The 19,711-nt window shown below is 49.3% G+C and overlaps 1 long non-coding RNA gene across 1 annotated transcript; it reads right to left on the bottom strand.

Moving 5' to 3' along the window:
* Nucleotides 1–467: 467 nt before the first annotated feature.
* Nucleotides 468–19,113, bottom strand: LOC135975273 (uncharacterized). The gene is made up of 2 exons (XR_010592199.1): nucleotides 18,701–19,113; nucleotides 468–2,488 (listed from the first exon to the last, which is right to left on the bottom strand). It is a non-coding gene; the product is annotated as an uncharacterized LOC135975273 (long non-coding RNA).
* Between the last annotated feature and the right edge of the window lie 598 nt (nucleotides 19,114–19,711).

The raw sequence follows: 19,711 nt of genomic DNA, 5'->3' as shown, positions 1-19,711 counted from the left end.
AGCTGCATTTTCTCTTTGCTGTTCTTCTCTTTCCCCTCTCGTGTGTGTGTCTGTTGTGTTTTGTCTTCAAGGAAAGAGGATCAGACTGTAACAACAACAGCTTCAGCCTGTCATAATTAACTGCTTCTCTTTGTCCCCAAAGGATAGTTATTACCATCTTTAATAGCATTTATGAGACTGTCACACCTAGAGGGTTTCCTTCTGAAACCTCTCCCCAACTACAAGGAAAGGGAGCAAGGGATGTAGTTAAAATAAAAGCCTGAATAATTTACAGTTCAAAGGGGTGAGCTGTTTGTCCAAGTTTTCTGTACCCTTAATAAAACATTGGAGGGGTTTTTCCTTCTTTTCTGTATTTTTAATGAAAGGTGGAAAGGATTGTTAATGGTGTTGCCAGCACAGGTGTGCTCGAGGACAGCAACAGTGGGTTCGTTGCCCGGTGTGCTTCGCGTCAATAAACACACCAGGGGGAGAAGCAAACAAAGTTTATTTGGGATCCCAAAGCGGTGCAAGGAGACAGACAAGTCTCAAATCAAGCACATTAACAGGAACAGTTTTTCTTCTTTTATACATTTTGCAGTTAAGCCTCACCCCCCCCTTTCCCCTCTAGCCCTCCCTTTCTCCCCCCCATTCCTCCCTCTGCCCCTCCCGTCCCTGGTAATAGTTAAGTCATTCTTGGCAGCTATAAGCCTAGCTTGTTAGTAACTTCTTTAAACTGTTATCTTGTCCTTTTTCCCTTCAGCCAGAAACATGCAGGCCTCATTATTACTGCTCGAGCAGGGGGTTGCACACAGATAACTGGTTGCTTACATATTCCAATTGCACCTGGCTTTTGAGGTTGATTAGAGTTTAAACATGGAAGGATAGAGTTTGGTTCACTTAGGCCTAGTGCAGGAAGGCTTCATTGACACTTAGTGGCCTTCCACCCTCCCAAGTTACCTAGGGTTATGCCTAGTGACGTCAACAACTCCCTCCTTTGAGAATACTCAACAAGCTTTTGGCTGAGTTTTCTCATATTCTGTGGACAAGATATGATTAAGTGCTATGAAGCTGGGGTTTTCAATGAGAGGGTATGCCGGGATTTTTGAGGAACGGGGGGGGGCACAAAGCTTACGGAGGAGCATTTTAAAACAAGCAATTAGGAGGAGGGTGACCAGGCACAGTACCACACCAGTGAGGAGGAGACGCACAAGGCCACCCCCCAGTCCTCCTAGGTTGGGCAACCAACTTCAAAGGGAATCGAAAACTGTGGGTTTCCTTTCCTGGGCCTTCCACTGCTTGAAAGCCTGTTTGGCCGACAGGACGTGCTTGTTAATGTCCTGTGAGTTTTCTGGGACATAAGTACAACATTCATTCCCAATAAGGGCACACACCCCGCCCTGGAGGCTAAAACATAATCTAAGGCCTGTCTGTTTTGCAGGGACAGCAACCGGAGCTGGTAAAGCTCTGAGTTAAGGCTCTTCTCTATGGCCAAGGTTTCATTGGCGAATGTGGTGAGAAACACAGAGAGCCTATGATAAAATTGGGTTAGCCGTTCCACCCCCATAGGATGGGAGGAGGATCATACCCAACCTGTCTCCTTCCTTAATGGGCTCTGAGGTGGCATACAAAGATTTACGCTGCCTGGGGCGGCCAGGGGTTGTCCCTTAATGCATACTGGGATTTAATGGTACAGTTTTGTCACAAGGGGGTACCCGAGGTATTTCTTCCCCTACTGAACCATCCCCAACAGATATCTGACCAATTTGGGGGGACCACCCTCCAGGGTAACCCTGCTGCGTGGTGCAGGATTTGGGAGCATACTCAGCAGTTAGAGAGGTTAAACTCTTGGGCAAAGCAAACCTTCAAGGACTCATATGTGTTTGTTTCCAAGTTAGTAGGGATCCCTTTCCAACCCACATGTGCCTGGGGGGAAACGGGAGGTAACGAAAGGAGTGTCCCTATGGCAAAGAGTACCACTGTGGCAGACCCTGGACCTGAACTCATGCTGGGCAGGTGACCCTAGGGCCTAACAATTACAATTCCCCAAATACCCACAAAATATCAATTACCAATAGTAGGCAGATTAAAAACAAAAGGGACCAGACCACCAGGTTAGGCCGGCCCTGTGAAAATAAACACAACCAATGCTTAGAGTTTTCACGGGGAGTGCGCTGCGACTGTCCAAAGAGACCACAGGGCATTCCCAGCAGGCCTTATTGTCTTTTTTGAATAACAGTTTAAGTCCCAGATCGTCGCTGGTAGTCCTTTTCCGTAGGCTGGACGGTCCACCGTTCAGGAGCGGGCACTGCCTTCAGACGGGAGTGATTGAATCCAGTTCTTGTGTCCCTTGACCTTTGCTGCTGTGTGGGAGACCAGCAGGACGGTGTGGGGTCCCTTCCACTTCTCTTGGAGAGGCTTGTCCTTCCAGGTCCAAACGAGAACGGAATCGCCTGGCTGCAAGGAATGGACAGGGGCATCCAGCAGGAGAGGCTGCAAATCTCTGGTATACCTGTGGAGAGAACAGAGAACAGCAGACAGAGAGCACATGTACTGAGATAAAAAGCCACACCCCATTTCCCACTTCCCTGCCAGAACCGGTGTACCGTTCATAGGCCATGCCCTTCCAAACATAATCTCGAAGGGACTGAGCCCTAACCTGCCCTTTGGGAGAGCACGCATGTGGAGCAAAACAAGGGGTAAGGCATCAGGCCACTTAAGGGAAGCCTCTTGTCACACCTTTGAGAGGTGCCGCTTAAGTGTCTGATTTGTGCGTTCCACTACTCCACTGGCCTGCAGTCGCCATGGAGTGTGGAGCTTCCAGGGGATTTGCAGGGCATCCGATATCTTTTGAACAACTTGGGATGTGAAGTGTGTTCCATTGTCAGATTCCATTGTCAAAGTTAGACTCAGGACTCATAGTTTGTCAGACCACTCTGTTTTATTAGCACAGCGCTCTGCTAATACATTCAGATAATGTGAGCCTCCATGCAAGATTCAAACAAACAGTCTTATTTATACAGATAAAAGGGTGCGAACTAAACAAAGGGACAGAGAGAGCAAAATTGTAAAATATGCATGGAGCATAATATGCATATCCTGCTTCCTTGTTAACTCTTATCGATCTAAGGCTAATGCTTCACCAATTGCCCTTAAGTGGCAAGTTAAGCAGTTAATGTCTGCTTTCCTGCCCCCCTGGCTTGCAGCATTTCTCATTTCTACTAAAAGGTACATACAGCATTCTTTAATTCATTCTATTTCTTTAATATAATTCATTTCACTTTCACAATCCCTCCTTTTGGTCAAGCTTACGCAAAGACCAACAATTACTGGGTTCCACATATTAATAGTTCTTTATCTCTTCATTCATCAGTGATATTTAACATCATCATATTAGCACTCTGTTTTGGGGTAGTCACCTGGGTGGCATACCTTACACAATTCTGGATACAACAGGAGATTAACTGAAAACATACAAAAATCACTGGGATTCCACACAGGATAGTCAGGGCTCCCTGAAACAACCAGTTCTTCTTCGAGTGCTTGCTCATATCCATTCCATTAGGTGTGTGCGCGCCGCGTGCACGATCGTCGGAAGATTTTTACCCTAGCAACACCGGCGGGTCGGCTGTGGAGCCCCCTAGAGTGGCGCCTTCATGGCGCTGAATATATACCCCAGCCGACCCGGCGCCCCCTCAGTTCCTTCTTACCGCCCCTGACGGTCGTTGGAACTGTGGAGCGCTGCTTAGCTGTTCTCCACTCTCCCTAGCTTAGTTAGTCATTCGCAGTTATAGTTATAGTTGTAGTTCTAGTTAAATAGTTAAATAGTCTTAAAGTTGTTCTAGTTGTTATTGCAGTTCAGGGGATTAAGGGGGTCGTCTCCCCCTTTCTCCCCCGGCCGCGGGGCCGGGCTCATGCCCAACGCTCCCGGCTTCAAGCAGTGCGCCTCCTGCGCTAAGCCTATGCCCACGAGCGACCCGCACGACTCCTGTTTGAAGTGCCTGGGAGAGTCCCACCAAACAGATAAATGCAAGATCTGTAAGGCCTTCAAACCAAGGACCAAGAAGGAGCGGGACTTTCGGCTCAGGCAACTCCTGATGGAGGCGGCACTTAGCCCGGACACTCCTTCTACGGGCCAGGCTCCGGCGCCTAGCACCTCGGTGCGCAGTGCCCCGGCGGCACCGGCTATGACGACCACGCGAGTGGCGTCAGACAAGCCTCCCCGGCACCGGACCTCGTCGGCACCGCAAGCACAGCAAGTGCCTCGGCGCCGGTCATTATCCCCAGGGCATAAAAAAGCCCATAAGACGGGGACGTCCGTGCCGAAGACGCCGGCTCCCCCAGTGCCGGGGGTAGAGCCGCGTCCGCCGGTGGAGCAACGAAAACAGGTGCCTCCAGCACCGTCGACTCCGGCGCCGAGGCCGTTGAGTCCGGTGCAAATAGCGTCTCCACCGAGGCCGGCGGTGATACAGTGTCTCCCGTCGACGCCAGAGACCTTCGCGGCGGCGAGAGACTTAATAGCTCTCACGGAGCCGGCACCGCCTCAACAACCGGCACCGACTGCACCGTTGACTCGCCCGGTCCAGTCGAGAGGGAAACCTGCCTTGATGCGCCCTCCATCACAAGGGCTGGAACCTCGGCACCGATCCAGGTCCCGAAGCAGGTCCCCACGCCGCTCGCAGTCCCGGCACCGAATATCGTCTCGGCACCGGTCGTACTCGCGGCCAAGATCTTCTTCGCGGCGCCGCTCTACGTCTCGGCACCGATATGATCGTCGGCACCGTTCGACATCCAGACGTAGTTCTCGGCACCGCTACGGTCGACGCTCGACGTCGAGGGGCCGCTCCCGGCACCGGGCATACTCCAGGTCCTCGTCGAGGTCCAGATCCGACTCCCGGCACCGACGAGGTCATCGGCACCGGTCGCGGTCCCGGCACCGATCGCCGGCACCGCACAGAGATAGATCATCTCCGGACCGGCACCGTGCGGCACCGCAGCCCACGGGGATTGTCTCGACGCTCTCGGCACCGCCATGGCCGTCAAGATCGGTGTCTCGCTCCTCGGAGGACCTGTCGAGATCGGCATACCCCCCTCAAGGGCAAGCCGAGGAACGAAACTTGGGCCATTGGCAGGAGATGGCAGAGGACCACTCTCATGGACCATCTCACTGGTCGTTTTGGACCCCGTGGGCGTACCACCAGGAGCAAGGGGCTCCAATACCATCGACCTCTCGCTCGGGTCACTCGGTCAGAAGGGCCCCAGAATCCACCATCTCTCGGCCTCCGCCAGGAGGCATGGAGTCTTCCGTGTCCACGCCACCTGACACCATGGACCCAAGTGCAGGTGATGCCCCGGCCCAAGAGCAGGGGGATCAGGACCCCCCCTTGGATCCAGTGCCACCGGAGGCATCCTCTTCCTCCTCTCCGGATGAGGCAGTGGCGGGCACTTCATGTACGGGTCCCCCTCCGATAGATCTTCGGGCTCACCAGGATCTCCTGCGTAGGATGGCCCGTAATATGGACCTGCAGGCGGAGGAGATAGTGGAGGTGCACGACCCGATCGTGAATATCCTTGGAGCAGATGCCCCATCGAGGGTGGCGTTACCTCTGATCCGCACGATCCAAACGAATGCGGATACGATATGGCAAACTCCTGCCTCCATTCCACCCACAGCGAGAGGGGTGGAAAGAAAATACTTTGTCCCGTCTAAGGACTATGGGTACTTGTATACCCACCCCCAACCGTGTTCACTGGTGGTGGAATCAGTGAATGCACGAGAGCGCCACGGCCAGCAGGCTGCAGCGCCTAAATCAAAAGAGGCTAAGCGGCTCGATCTGTTTGGCCGTAAGGTTTACTCAGCCGGAGGGCTACAACTTAGAGCGGCGAACCAACAGGCGCTACTGAGCCGCTACAATTTCAACTCCTGGAACTCTATGGGGAAGTTTAAGGAGTTGATTCCCCAAGAGTCCAGGGAAGAGTTTGGAGCCATGGTAGAGGAGGGCAAGAAGGTGGCTCGGACCTCCTTGCAGGCCTCCTTGGACATTGCAGACTCAGCGGCGAGGACCCTGGCTTCGGGTATCGCTATGCGCAGGATCTCCTGGCTTCAGGTTTCGGGTTTGCCTCCGGAGCTGCAGCAAACCCTACAAGATCTGCCTTTTGAGGGTCATGGATTGTTCTCAGATAAGACGGACTCTCGCCTGCAGAGCCTCAAGGACTCGAGAACAATCATGCGCTCCCTGGGGATGCATGTTGTGGGCCCCCAGCGCAGGCCATTTAGGCCGCAGCCTCAGCGCTTCTACCCCCCCCCGCCTCGTCAGAGACAGGACTCGGCCCGGAGGCGAGGGCGAGGTGGTAGAAGAAGGTGGACCGGCCCTCAACCCGGCCAGAACCAGGGGCCACCTAGACCACCTTCAGGCCCCAGGCAGAACTTTTGAAGGTGCGGTCGAGGACGGCGCCCCAGTCATCCCCCAGGATCCAGCCCCCTCCTTTCGGGATCGCCTCTCCCACTTCCACCGTGCTTGGTCCCTTATAACTTCGGACCGTTGGGTCCTCCGCACGGTGGAGAGGGGATACGCTATCCAGTTTTCTTCATTTCCCCCCTCCTCCCCCCCTTCCCCGTCCCTCTTCAGGGACCCTTCTCACGAGCAACTTCTTATACAGGAAGTTTCTACGCTCCTCGCTATGGGGGCCATAGAGGAGGTTCCAGTGGAATTAAGGGGCAGGGGATTCTATTCCCGTTACTTCCTCATTCCCAAGTCCAAAGGAGGTCTGCGACCCATCTTGGACTTGCGCGGACTCAACAAATTCGTAGTAAAGTTGAAGTTCCGCATGGTCTCTCTGGGGGCCATTATCCCTTCCCTCGATCCTGGAGACTGGTTCGCCGCCCTCGACATGAAAGACGCATACTTTCACATTGCTATTTACCCGCCTCACAGACGCTTCCTGCGATTCGTGGTAAACAGGGTGCACTACCAATTTGCAGTCCTTCCCTTCGGCCTATCCTCGGCCCCACGGGTGTTCACGAAATGTATGGCTGTCGTGGCAGCGTACCTTCGTCGGCAAGGGATACAGGTGTTCCCGTACCTAGACGACTGGCTGGTACGCGGTCGCACCAAAGAACAAGTTCGCGATCACGTCCACATAATAGTGCACACATTCAACGGGTTGGGTATCCTACTCAACAAGGACAAATCCACTCTAGAACCTACCCAGAGAATAGAATTCATCGGTGCGGTTCTAGACTCCAGACGTGCACAAGCCATCCTGCCAGACAACCGCTTTGGCACCATCACGAGCCTCATTCAAGGACTCAAGGCCTTCCCAACTACCACGGTGAGGTCGTGCCTTACCCTGCTGGGTCACATGGCTTCCTGCACGTACGTAACCAGGCATGCCAGACTCCGGCTTCGCCCACTACAGACCTGGGTGTCATCAATATACCGCCCACATCGGGACAGCCTGAATATGGTGGTCACAATCCCGAATTCGGTCCTGACCTCCCTCACATGGTGGCTAGATCACAAGGTGGTTTGCGAAGGGATGCCGTTTCACGCCCCACAACCCTCTCTGCACCTGGTCACAGACGCTTCATCCCTGGGTTGGGGCGCCCATCTCAACGAACACCATACCCAGGGCCTGTGGACTGCACCCCAGCTAGCCCTGCACATCAATGTTCGGGAACTGATGGCGGTGCGCCTGGCGTGTCAGGCATTTCTCAACCTCCTACGTGGTCGCTGTGTGTTAGTTCTCATCGACAACACCACGGCCATGTTCTACATCAACAAGCAAGGAGGGGCTCGCTCGTCAATTCTATGCCAAGAGGCCATTCGCCTGTGGGACTTCTGCATCGCCCACTCAATCCATCTCACGGCATCGTTCCTCCCTGGAGTCCAGAACACTCTAGCGGATTGACTCAGCAGGTCCTTCCAGACGCACGAGTGGTCTATCCGTCCGGACATCATACATTCCATCTTCCAGAGGTGGGGGTTTCCCCAGATAGACCTGTTTGCATCCCGAGACAACAGGAAGTGCCACCTGTTCTGCTCCCTGCAAGGTCGAGCTCCGGGCTCCCTCTCGGATGCATTTCTCCTTCCCTGGAAAGACCACCTGTTTTATGCCTTCCCTCCGTTTCCTCTGGTCCACAAGGTACTGCTCAAATTGCGCAGAGACCAGGCACAGGTAATTCTGGTCACTCCAGCGTGGCCGAGACAACATTGGTACACCACGCTGTTGGAACTCTCGGTTCAGACACCGATCCCGCTTCCGTTGTATCCGGATCTCATCACGCAGAACCACGGCCGGCTGCGTCACCCCGACCTGCAATCACTCCACCTCACGGCGTGGCTGCTCCATGGTTCACCCAGGCAGAGCAACAGTGTTCACACTCTGTCCAACAGATTCTGCTGAGCAGTAGGAAGCCCTCAACTCGGACCACTTACTTGGCCAAGTGGAAGCGATTCTCCTGTTGGTGCGAACAGCGAGCCACGTCCCCGTTGCACGCACCTATTCCTCTCATTTTGGAATATCTCCTCTCCCTAAAACAGCAAGGGTTGGCGATATCTTCAATTAGAGTTCACCTGGCCGCTATATCGGCCTTTCATCCAGGGGAACTCGCGTCCTCGGTATTCTCTAACCCGATGGTCGTTAGATTCCTCAAGGGCTTAGACCGGATGTACCCACAACAACGTCAGCCCGTTCCGACGTGGGACCTCAACCTGGTTCTTTCCAAGCTCACAGGTCATCCATTCGAGCCACTGGCCACCTGTTCACTTTTGTACCTATCCTGGAAGACAGCCTTCCTCGTAGCCATCACCTCAGCAAGGCGCGTTTCTGAACTCAGGGCGCTTACATCCGAGCCCCCTTACACAGTTTTCCATAAGGATAAAGTGCAGCTTCGTCCACATCCTGCCTTTCTCCCTAAGGTGGTTTCTCCATTTCATATCAACCAAGATATATTTCTCCCGGTCTTTCACCCTAAACCACATGCTACTCGCCAGGATCAACGTTTGCATTCTCTGGACGTACGCAGGGCCCTGGCCTTCTATATTGACCGCACAAGGCACTTTAGAAAGACGACGCAACTCTTCGTTGCAGTGGCCGACCGAATGAAAGGCTCACCGGTCTCCTCACAACGCCTATCCTCCTGGATTACGTCTTGCATCCGGACTTGCTACGACCTGGCAGGTGTCTCAGCACCACACCTCACCGCTCACTCCACGAGGGCCCAAGCTTCCTCGACGGCTTTCCTGGCGCAAGTTCCGATCCAGGACATTTGTAGAGCTGCGGTTTGGTCGTCAGTCCACACGTTTACAGAACACTATGCACTAGTGCAGCAGTCCAGGGACGATGCTGCCTTCGGATCAGCGGTTTTGCACACAGCAATGTCTCACTCCGACCCCACCACCTAAGTTGGGCTTGGGAGTCACCTAATGGAATGGATATGAGCAAGCACTCGAAGAAGAAAAGACGGTTACTCACCGTTGTAACTGTTGTTCTTCGAGATGTGTTGCTCATATCCATTCCAAACCCGCCCTCCGTCCCCACTGTCGGAGTAGCCGGCAAGAAGGAACTGAGGGGGCGCCGGGTCGGCTGGGGTATATATTCAGCGCCATGAAGGCGCCACTCTAGGGGGCTCCACAGCCGACCCGCCGGTGTTGCTAGGGTAAAAATCTTCCGACGATCGTGCACGCGGCGCGCACACACCTAATGGAATGGATATGAGCAACACATCTCGAAGAACAACAGTTACAACGGTGAGTAACCGTCTTTTTCCTGTGCCAGAGAAATTGAATAGGTTACTTAGCCACTTCCATAAAGAACTTGGCTCTTCATGGGGAAGATATGCAATTTGTTCTAAGTGATTAGCACGATCTATTACCTCATTGGTGTCGTCAGGTATAAACACACAACATTCTTTCCAATGAGAGCACAGGTCCCTCCTTTGGCCGCCAGCACTATGTCCAATGCCTGACGGTTTTGGAGGGCCATCTGTCGGATCACCCCTGTTTCTTTGGCCAGGGTCTTTAAACTCTCTCCGGTTTCTTTTGCCATTATTTCAACTACTGTTTGTAACCTTAGGAGCCTTTTTGCATGATGTATTACTCCCCCAAGTGGGATAAGGGAACCGCCAATGGCCTCTTCCCAGGTCAAGGGGCTTATGTTATTTACATACCATTGGGCATCTGATAAGTCCCTTCTTCTTCGCCTGAAATTACGGAGGCGTTCTCGTGGGAAGGACCCTAGCACTCGGAATTGTGGGAAGAGTCGGGCGGGATAACAGATACCTGACCAGTTAGCTGGTAACACAGTATAAGCTTTGGTCCCACAAACCCAATGATGGCCTATTAAGGCTGGGAAGGGTCGGTTGCACCCATTTGTCACATAGGTGCCTACAAAGGAGGAGTAATATCCTCCGAAGGGCACAGGGTAATTCTCCTTACGAGGAGTGGTGTTATTTGCATGGCATTGAAAGATTGTATTGTTTTCACTAAGGTTACTGTAGGGGGAACATGAGCTTGATTTTTCTGTTTGATCCCAGGTTGAGAAAAAAATTCATATCCCCATACCCGGCCCACCACTCTTTAGTTTTGTTTGAATAATCCCATACACCATTGACCACAATATGCTGAAGGCAATGACTTTTTCCCAGATCCAGCCCTGTCCCATTACACACCCAACACCAATGACCTTTTCCCTCCACCACACTTATCCATTTAGATACATTTATTCCCACTGCTTCCCAAGTGTCATTATTGTTCCATGTTCTGTTAAACGGACGAGGTCCTCCAGTGAGGTCTGGGGAATTGAGTGGGATTGCCAGGACAGGAACACCAGCTTGAGAGTGGGCTGGGATGTGGCTGCAGACCCAGCAATTAGAAATATTAAGAGTCTGAGCTATCCACACTTGCTGCTGGATAAAAGAATTGTCATTGTGGACTCCCCAGACCTTAAGACACCAGCAGCCGAGGAACAGGCGCCACCAGAGGCACATGTTGCAGGCAAGGCCCTTCCGGTTCTGACAACCTCAACTGAGGGAACCGCAGTCACGGTTTTACATCCACCAGGCAGCAGGCGCTAGGCTCACTACTGCTTCTTTTTGGGCCTTGCTTTAGGTCCTCGTCTGCTTCTGGCAACCCTTACGAGAGCGTAGATGGTAAGGTATTGCAGGCTGTTCCTCTACATCTTCTTCTGGAGTCAAAATTGACTCTGCGTGGTCCTGAGGTGATTGGTTTGCTGGGGGGTGCCTTCTTACACTGCGAAGCATGTATCCACGCTGTGATGCCAGACAGTTTAACAGCCATCTGGATAGTAAGCAGTACCTGATGATTCTTTGATGTCCTTTAAGTCTCTTTACTTCTTCTTCCTTGACTCTGGCTATAACAATGGCCTTCACACCTTATCTTTTCCTGATGCAGACATTCCTTATTCACACAGATTGAGAATACAAACAGTAGTATTTTATATGGAGCAAAAAAGGCATTGCAAATTAAACCTTGCTAAGTTTTACAGTCAATAACCAAGACAATTTACATTGAGACCCAGGCCTTCAATGTTCCTCTAATCTACTTAACATAGACACAATATGTATATTTAACTAGAGGCCTACTTTGTAATACATATAGGAAACCATAGTAGACACTATAACTTATTCTAAAACAAAAGGGTGACCATAATCAGTCATAAGGATTGTTCTGGTCTGTCATTCCTTTCTGCTATTCAAAAAGGGTGGCTGACAGGGATGAAATCAAATCATACATTAATTCCTATGGGACATTATAAGATCCTGCTCCTACATATCCCCCTTTTGACACCAAGATTATTAATCGCCAGTGTCACTTCTTATTTAGTCCACGTAATAGAAAATACTGGGAGGTGATTTGGGCCTGTGGCTCTAGCTTTGCATACATTTGTTTTATCCAACAGCACATTTTCAACGTTACAATTAAACACATACAATTTAAAATCAAAAACAATTAGGGTTAGTAACATTAGTACGCCAGTAGTTGTGGGAGACCATTCAGAAAATACACTCTACCAATGGTAAGCTGTTATGTCTTTCTGCAGTGGCAATTCTTAACATGCTGCCATTTGCATGTATAATATGAATGGTTCGGTTTCCCACATTGCCCTTTTGTTAGTTTTAGGAACTATGTTACCTTTTTATCTTTTGTAAACACAGTACTTACATTACATTTACATTTGTCTATTGGAAGGTTGCTAACACTTCCATTCTTTTAAAACACTTTCCCCCCCAAGAATTAACACATACACATAGCCCATTATACAGTACTTTGGTCTCATTATTCATTTTATCCCACATACAGGATCCTAGTGAGATGTCTTTACTACAGGGCTTTGGAGCAACAGGTATGGATGGATAAGCATACCCACTTTTATTTGTTTCTTATTAGGTTGTCCTGTAGCTGATATTAGCTTTTCCTGAAAGACAAAAATAATATTTTTTCTACCCTTTTTGGGGTGGCATTCATTATTGCTTAAAATATTCCTTTCTTTTACAAATACCCTTGCTGATTGCAGGCAAAACAAGAGGAATTACCTCCATATTTTCCTGTGTTTTTGTTCTATAGGCAGGCCAGGTTTCAATGGCTTCTATCTTTTAAGAGTTATGGGGAAATTATCCCACTGTTCAGTCATTAAATCCATGAGGTGGTGTACCTCAGTTTTCCCTTTACAGCAGACCAAGGTTACAATGTCTTTCCTGCTGTATTAAGCTTTAAGTTTGTTCACAGGTAACAGCTGAAAAGCATCATTACCATAAAGGATTTTTTTTCTTCAAAAATCATACACACTATACATTGTTACAGGGGTATGTAGTAACATTAAATTTATTTTAATTAAAGGTATCGTGTTATACCGTGCCTTTTATTTAGACAATTTGTTTGCTGACCAGGTATGTTCTTTATCTGCAACTTCTTTGTGCTGGCAGTTCTCTCACTTCCTTTATCAGTTAGATAATTTGCATCCACACAGGCTTGGCTTTTGGATTCAAAACCATTAGCAGAGCTCAGAGACTCTGTCTTAAAAGGAACACAATTAACTTTTACCAGAGTTTTGATTACTTTTAACTCTTGCTTCCAAAACACACATAGATCTGAAAAAGAACACAGTCTATTGTGGCTCCTTTGGAGCCCGAATAGGATTTTAATTAAGTAGCATGTTTCGTTTGCATTTCTTTTACCCCCTCTATAATATACACTGCACATGTCTGCACATTCCTTCTATACTTTAACTTTTAAAACATTAGCCATATTAATTTTTACATAAGTGTAACTGTTTCTTTTGTTCTTACAGAGTTTTATTTACCCTTATCAAAGTGACAGTCTGATTACACAGAGCCATTTTAAGGCTCAGTGTTTCTAACATTTCTTCCTTTTGTTTTGTGCACCTCACCCCTGCTGTTGCTTCAGAGGGCCACTGATTTTATTCTTTTCCTACAGCTTTCATTTGCTATTTTGTTACAAAAACAGAATCCAGAATCTCTCCCTATTTTTCTGATTTTGACTGTCCTGCTGCAGTCATGACTTGGTCTTTATTTGAGAACATTTAAATTTTGTAAAGAATCAAGTTACCCCTTAAGGGTTAAATACCAAATCTCAAAGTCAACCAACACTGATTACCTGTGTCTGGCAAAAAGGTCTGTCAGTTTTGCAGCTTTGAATTAAAGAGTCAAATGGATTTTTAGTGGCATTATAAACAAAACAAAACCAATTTATCTTAAACTTACAAAACAGGAGTTTTACAAACCTCACATATTCCCACAGACAGACAGATACATACACATTTTCTCTCCCTTAACATCCCTCTTACACTGCTTTGTTTTTACATAGCTGTACATAGATGACATTACCTTTATACATTTGGGGCAGTTAAGTTCCAATAGAACCCCCCTTATGTTCTTTTAGCAAATTTGACTCAATTGTCCGTAGTCAAATGATTTTAATTCGATAGTCTCTTTACCTGGATTATTTACAGACATTCCTCTGGAAAAGGGCCCATTTTTCCTTTAGAATGGCTGCAAAGAAACCAAGAATTCTTTTAACAAGATCCTTTTTAACATTTTCACAAAGTTTAACTGTTTAATTCTCTCCAGTCTCTGCAGAGTTAACTTTTCACTCTCTTTCCTTAAATCACTTGTTTATTTCCCAAAATGACACCTTTGTCAACTCAGATTTCACCATTGTAAGTATTGTTCCAGGGGTTCATACTTGCACTTACTCCTGACACTATGCCCTTAGGGCTTCCAACCTGTTTTTTTTTGTTTGTTTGTTTTGTTTTTTTTAGTTTCTTTATCTGTTGCTTGCCTGCTTGTCTGGGCCCAATCCTGCTTTTTCCAATGAACCATTTTTGTGAGTGATATTGTGGTCATTTCACAATTTTGAAAGAAATGCTTAAGGAAAGGGCCCAGGAAGGGTGGGGGCTAGTTGAGGAGCCCACCCTCCTTGCTGAATTGGTAATGGAACACTAAAGAATCAGTTTCTGAGGCAGACAACGAAGGGGAACAGAACAAGGGGCATTTTATCCTTTTTACAATGAGAGGGGAGTATGAAGGGAGTTGGGATCGATCCGGGGTTGTTGTTGTTTTTTTTTTTTTTTTTTGTCAGAGAACAGGGTGAAGGGGAGCGCTCAGTCTGGTGGTGGGAGAGGAGGCTTTTAATAAAGCTTTTAATTTATTATTTGAATATTTGAGAGAGGTGAGTTTTGATTTTGTCCACCTACGATTTGCCTCTTCCCACCACTGCATGAAACAATTAACCTCTCCTTTAGCCAATTTAGTTTTAGGCTGACCGAGTTTGTTTTTTTTAAGATGTCCACTCGGTCCTTGTTCCAAGGTTTTAACAGTGGCCACTGAGTTTTGGGATCTCCCTGAGTTAGCCTAGACCATTTTTCCAGAAATTTATAGGAGTCCGGACCCTTCCTAAAACTGAGCCGGCGTTCCTTTAGGGAACTGTCCCGACTTAGACGTCTGGTTACCAATACAGGAGGACTTTACACACACCAATCACACAAGAAGGAAATTCGGGTTCGTCAGAGCGATGCCCGGTGCAACACACAAAAGGAGCCCACAGGCTACTGCCTCAGTCGCCCTTGCTTTCACACCAAGGGTTTTACCCAAGGTGCGGTGCGGCTGCGATTGTGCAGATTTCACTCACTCAGACCGCGGGGACAGGAACCCCTTGGTCGGCCGATCCCCGGACGGAGATGGCACCCAGACTCAAACACTCCACAGGAGGACGGATAGACACAGACAGAACAGTCCTCAGTCCGGACAAAACACAGAAATAATTACCTGACCAGATTCCTGATGTCAGATCCCGGGATCCCTACCAGAACAGAGTGGGAACCAACAGGTTCGATGGCGTAGACCTCACTGTGGTCGTGCACCCTTCCGTTCAGGAGGAGGACCGCTCGGGCCAAATGCCCAGGTGCCGGCTACCACGGTCGTCCTACAAAAACGGTCAGGAATCACACAGCCCCAGTGAAGACGGTTGCCATCTCGGTGGAACCTCCAAATTGTCAAAGTTAGACTCAGGACTCATAGTTTGTCAGACCACTCTGTTTTATTAGCACAGCGCTCTGCTAATACATTCAGATAATGTGAGCCTCCATGCAAGATTCAAACAGTCTTATTTATACAGATAAAAGGGTGCGAACTAAACAAAGGGACAGAGAGAGCAAAATTGTAAAATATGCATGGAGCATAATATGCATATCCTGCTTCCTTGTTAACTCTTATCGATCTAAGGCTAATGCTTCACCAATTGCCCTTAAGTGGCAAGTTAAGCAGTTAATGTCTGCTTTCCTGCCCCCCTGGCTTGCAGCATTTCTCATTTCTACTAAAAGGTACATACAGCATTCTTTAATTCATTCTATTTCTTTAATATAATTCATTTCACTTTCACACCATCCACTGGGGGAGTCCGAAGCGGGGAATGATCTCCTTGACAAATTTCAGAGCCACCGTCTTGGCAGTGTTGTTATGGCGTGGGAAGGCTTCAGGCCATCCGCTGAATCGATCCACCAAGACGAAAAGGTATTTGAATCCTTGGGTCTGGGGGAACTCAGTAAAGTCTATTTGCCAAACCAGCCCTGGGCCTGGGGTAGGTTCCAGAGTGGCTGGTGGCACTGACACTCCTGGTCGAGGGTTGTTCTTTTGGCAGACTAGACATTCAGCCTGTACCTGGGAGGCCAGGGGTCTAAGAGCCTCCCTGCCAGCGTATAATTCTTTGTTTCTTCACCAGGGTCAGTTCTTAATGTCTTTTGTAGTCAGGAATTCCTGGACTTTGTGGTTTCAGTGAAGCAAGTGTTCCTTCTTCTCTTTTCCTGAAACAGTGTGGTTCAGCATCATACAGGGGAGAGGTTACTAGCACATCACCCTGTCTTTAAATAGGCTTATCATCAGTTGGAGAATCCTCCCGAGGTGGAGGGGTCTTTTTACAGTGAGAAGCCTGGGTCCAGATGGGCAGTCCTTGGTACTTCACAGCGGTGTTGGTGGTTAACAGGACTTGGAAAGGGCCTTTCCACTGTGGAGCCAAAGCAGTTTTTCGTTGATGGACTTTACGTAGACTCAGTCTCCTTGTTTCAATGAATGGCAGGGCTGCTAGGGTCTTTGGTTAGCACTTCTTTTATCTGTGCGAAAAGAAACCTAACACATTTCATTAATGCCTGACAGTGTTTTGCAGATCTCATAGTTGCTTGGGCCCATTCAGGCCCCCCCTTTTCTTGGCTGTCGGCCAAGTCTTAGCTCTGGGCAGTGTCCTTGGATGGTGCCAGCATCTTATCTTTGGACTGAGCTTGCTAGCTATATTTTTTCCCTCAGTTAACTCATTCTGTTCTTTTTCCTTCTCTCCTTCTTGGCTTCTTTTAACTTACAAAGGAAACTTCCACTCTTCACTTATACACCTTTTCCCAACAATGAACACATACACATTGCCATTATACACCCTTCCAGTAAAATAACTTCTATACAGAGCTTTGGAGCAACAAACCAGGACGAGCACACCCACTTTTAAGGAGTCCAACAAAGTTCACGAGGCTCACAGTGGCTTTAAGGCAAGGGATGAGACCCACAGCAGCCATTAACAAGTCATCCACATATTGCAGGAGGAGGACCCTGTCCTCATTGTCCCACTCCTCCAAGTCTCTGGCCAGGGCCTGGCCAAACAGAGTGGGGGAATTTTTAAATCCCTGGGCCAACACTGTCCAGCAAAGCTGCTTTTTAACCCTCCTTTTGTCTTCCCACTTGCTCCACTCTGGGGCTTGCATGGCTGAGGGCTCAATTGCAAGGGTCATTATCCAGGCATTCTCTGGGGGTAAGGTGAGGGTTATTTCATCTTGGGTGAAATGCAGGGTGGCTCCTAAGCGACAAAGCAGGTCCCGTCCTAGTAGAAGCGTTGGACAATCAGGGAGGTAAACCAGTTTGTGAGATAGAGTTCTGTTTCCCAAAGCACATTCCGCTGGGGCATATACTGGGCACTTGGTTCCTTTCCCTGTGGCACCCACCACAGTGAGGGACTCTGACACAGGCAGCTGCAGGGGTTGGTTTACGGCGGTTCGTGCAGCTCCAGAGTCTATTAAAACGTTGATGTCCAAGTCTCCCACCCTCATGTTTACTCGGGGTTCCAGGGGCAGGATAGTCCATCTTCCCTGACACCCCTATTCTTGATCCTTCGCTGTCATTATAGGGGTAGCTTCCCTTTCGGGGCACTCATTTTTCCAATGTCCCTCCTTCCGGCATATGGCACACTGGTTGCGACCCAGACACCTTTCCTGTGAGCCAGGGCGCCCACGTCCTCTTATTCCCCGGCCCCTTCCACCTTCCTGGAATTTTCCCCTGCCACCGGCCTGTACTGCTGTGACCATCATTTTCGCTTGCCTCTTTTCCTTTTCTTAAGACACAACCTGATTATGCTCCACCTCAGACAGCAGGGTCCGCATAAGGACATTACAATCATCCCAGTCAGGGTTACAGCTAGCCAGGCACCCTTCAAAGACCGAGATAAACTTGCTTGGGTTCGTAGAGAATTCCCCTGCCTGTGCCTTAAAGGCTCCTAGGTCCACCGGGTTAAAAGGCACATGCGTATAGACCTGCACAGTAGTGGCCTGATTCCTATCTGAGCCATGTCTGGACACCACGGTCTCAGTGATCAACGGATAAAATTCCACCGAGGGGGCAATCTCTGGGACCTGAGACACCTTGTCTTTATATGGTGGGGGTGTGATAGCCGAAGGGGACACCGGACCTGCCATTACAGCTGTGGGGGGGTTCTGGGGACTAACAGTAGCTACTACCGAACCTGTCGGAGTCAAATTACACTTTTGCAAAATATCTAACCTATCTCTTAGCAACATAAACAACTGTACATACATATGTTCATTCCATTTACCCGTTTGCTGATAAAACAGAAGTAATTGAAGGATCATGTTATAATTAAGTGATCCTTCCGGTGGCCACCTTTCCTGGTCCTCTAGCTGATATTGAGGCCAGTCTACTGTACAGAACCTTTTCAGTTTACTTTTAATCAACGGATCCGATCCAAACACTTTCCAATTCACCAGAATGCATTCCAAGGGTGTACACCTTGCCCTGCCTGCCATACTCTGTCCCTGCCCCGTAGGGAGACACTGGGCGTCCCCAGGTCATAACAGGTAGACACTGGGCGTCCCCAGGTCAAGACAGATAAAGTCCCCACTGGACTGTTCCTACCTTATCCAAGGGTCCGGTTCTGCACCGTCGCCCTATCCATGGGACCGGTTCCCCACCGTCGCCCGCAGCTGCTTCTCCACTACTCGAGCGCATTGCACCGTTGTGCCCTCTGGGGTCGACCAAACCACGTCTTCGCCGAGGCCCCCGGTAAAGTCACCGGTGCGCGCTGGGCGTCGGTCGTCACCGCAATCTGTCGACCTCCGAGAGGGGTCCGGGCAAGGCTAAATTTCAGCCTCGAGCCCCACGTTGGGCGCCAAAACTGTTGCCAGCACAGGTGTGCTCGAGGACAGCAACAGTGGGTTCGTTGCCCGGTGTGCTTCGCGTCAATAAACACACCAGGGGGAGAAGCAAACAAAGTTTATTTGGGATCCCAAAGCGGTGCAAGGAGACAGACAAGTCTCAAATCAAGCACATTAACAGGAACAGTTTTTCTTCTTTTATACATTTTGCAGTTAAGCCTCACCCCCCCCTTTCCCCTCTAGCCCTCCCTTTCTCCCCCCCATTCCTCCCTCTGCCCCTCCCGTCCCTGGTAATAGTTAAGTCATTCTTGGCAGCTATAAGCCTAGCTTGTTAGTAACTTCTTTAAACCGTTATCTTGTCCTTTTTCCCTTCAGCCAGAAACATGCAGGCCTCATTATTACTGCTCGAGCAGGGGGTTGCACACAGATAACTGGTTGCTTACATATTCCAATTGCACCTGGCTTTTGAGGTTGATTAGAGTTTAAACATGGAAGGATAGAGTTTGGTTCACTTAGGCCTAGTGCAGGAAGGCTTCATTGACACTTAGTGGCCTTCCACCCTCCCAAGTTACCTAGGGTTATGCCTAGTGACGTCAACAATGGTGTGTTTGCCATGGGACTGAGCGGGCCAAGGGCTCTGGATATCAAACCATAAACCTTGTTTAACAATGTTTAGTCTTGGGCAGCAACAGGTTCATGTTAACACTGCTGACTCTTTGGGCCCATGTGAATACATCTCATTGACTGCCACAGAGCCCAGGGCTGGGACAGC

This window comes from Chrysemys picta, chromosome 13 (assembly GCF_011386835.1).
Source record: "Chrysemys picta bellii isolate R12L10 chromosome 13, ASM1138683v2, whole genome shotgun sequence".
NCBI classification, from domain to species: domain Eukaryota; kingdom Metazoa; phylum Chordata; order Testudines; family Emydidae; genus Chrysemys; species Chrysemys picta.
Note: the sequence above shows the minus strand (reverse complement) of the source record. Positions and strands in the feature narration are given on the sequence as shown.